Below are 2,060 nucleotides of genomic sequence, written 5' to 3'. Positions count from 1 at the left end.
AATTTGTTTACAATAAATAAACTTGTTAAGAAAATTAAATTTCTTGACAAGTTGTAATTCATCACATAAAACAGTTTTCCATACAAATTTATTATTTAACAGAAAAGATAAAGAAATTACAATACATAATACATTCCACACTAGGTGCCTCCGTAGCCAGGTGGGAAGGAGCAGCAGTGCATAGCACATGCTTCTTGATTAGACCGGGGTTCGAGCCTGTCACCACCAAATATGGAGGATGTGGAAAGGTCAAGGAATGACCAACGCATATCCTGGAGCAATATGGCCTTAGTTGCTAATGCTCCTAAAAAAAAAAACAAACATTCCACACTGCAGAGGTAGTAATTTTTATGCATAGCAACTTTAATCTACTGAATCATTAATTATCAAAAATTTTCTTAACGTGCCCCAGCGGACGGGAATACGGTTAAAAATTTTAATTTGAAAATAGGATAACTTATAAGTCTGAAATCAACACTAGCCAACAAAATGTTTATTATTCATTGTATTCCTTTCTCCAAATCTATTTAGTACCCAGGGTAAGGCAAAACAATTGCTTTTGGGGTCCTTAAATTATGTGAGAAATTCCTTTACTCATTCAACTGTTCAAAAATAATGTTCAGATTTTTCAAGATTAAATTTAACTTCAGTTTCTGAACTGGATAAAGGATTTTATGTTTTAACAAAAATTGCCTTCCCTTATACATGTCATCCCAAATATTTTTTCCCATTTAGGTGAAACCAGTCTCAAAATCCTGTTAATTGAGTTGTTTATTACCCTTGCTTCAGATAGATTTGATAGATTGACTAAATAATTGAATTGGGAGTCCACTAATGCATAATATAAGGTAACTTTTGTTTTAAGATTTAACTTATCCTTAATGTAGTACAAAAAGTACACATAAAATCTAATTTTTTGTACAAATTTATTATATGAATCACTCAACTTAGATTTCGATTATAGTCAATTCATAACTCAAGGTAACAATGATTTGAAGTTTCTTCGACAGTTTGACATTCGCAATTCTGGAAATTCTGATCATGAACGCATTCATGTTTATGTAATTTAACAGAAGGATGACTATCTAAGATTTGATGAGGAGATCTAATTACCAAAAATTTTGTTTTTTCGAAGCTGAGTGCTAATTCTGCAATAAGATCATGTAGCCAATTCTGCAACTGAATAAGATCCTGCTGTAAATCATTAGTCATATTTGTTTCAAGATTTTTCCGAGTGTATATAATATTATATCATCTGCATAAATTTTTATAAAAGATCTCTTAATTACCTCAAATATGTCATTTATATATAAATATTGAACGTTATTGACCCTGCATGAGTGCCTTGAGGTACCCCTCTCTTTACATTATATGATTTTCCTTTTATATTTTCTACTTCAACTGTTATTTTTCTTTTGGTTAAACAACATGCTAAAAGTTGATTGATTCTTCCCCTTATATTTCAGTTATTTTTGTTGCAATATTGGATATCAATTAAGTCAAATCTATAAATAAAATCATGATGAAGTTATTTTTCTTTAAATGTAAGACAAAAGAATCAACTAAATTCTCTTATAAGGTCTGTGTGCCCTTCTGATACGAGAATAGAGAGTTGTTTAGCAGTCCATATGGATGTAAGTACTTGCTAATATGAAAGAAAATATAATTTTCTATAATCTTATTTAGAACTTGTTATTGGTCTATAATTGTAATAATCATCTGGTGATCCCTTTTTATATACTGGAATTATCATAAATGAAAGTAAATTAGTTTGTTCTCCCTGTCTCTAACATCCATGCTATTGTGGAGTTAAGACTGCACAAGATTTCACTATTTCAGGAAGACTATCTTGTTGGTCTCCATAGCCGAGTGGTCAGGAGCGAGAATCCACTAGCACATGCTTTTTGAGTAGACTGGGGTTCAAACCTCTGACTGCTAAATACAGTCGATCTGTCAACGCTGTAAATATTATTTCGGAATACTTTTATTGATTTCATATTCAGATCTGTGCCTTCATCCGTAAACAGCAATAATAGTAGTAGTGCTGTACAAGTTTCACC

Source organism: Mastigoproctus giganteus, chromosome 10 (assembly GCF_048544385.1).
Source record: "Mastigoproctus giganteus isolate SK-2022 chromosome 10, ASM4854438v1, whole genome shotgun sequence".
NCBI lineage: Eukaryota > Metazoa > Arthropoda > Arachnida > Uropygi > Thelyphonidae > Mastigoproctus > Mastigoproctus giganteus.
Note: the sequence above shows the minus strand (reverse complement) of the source record.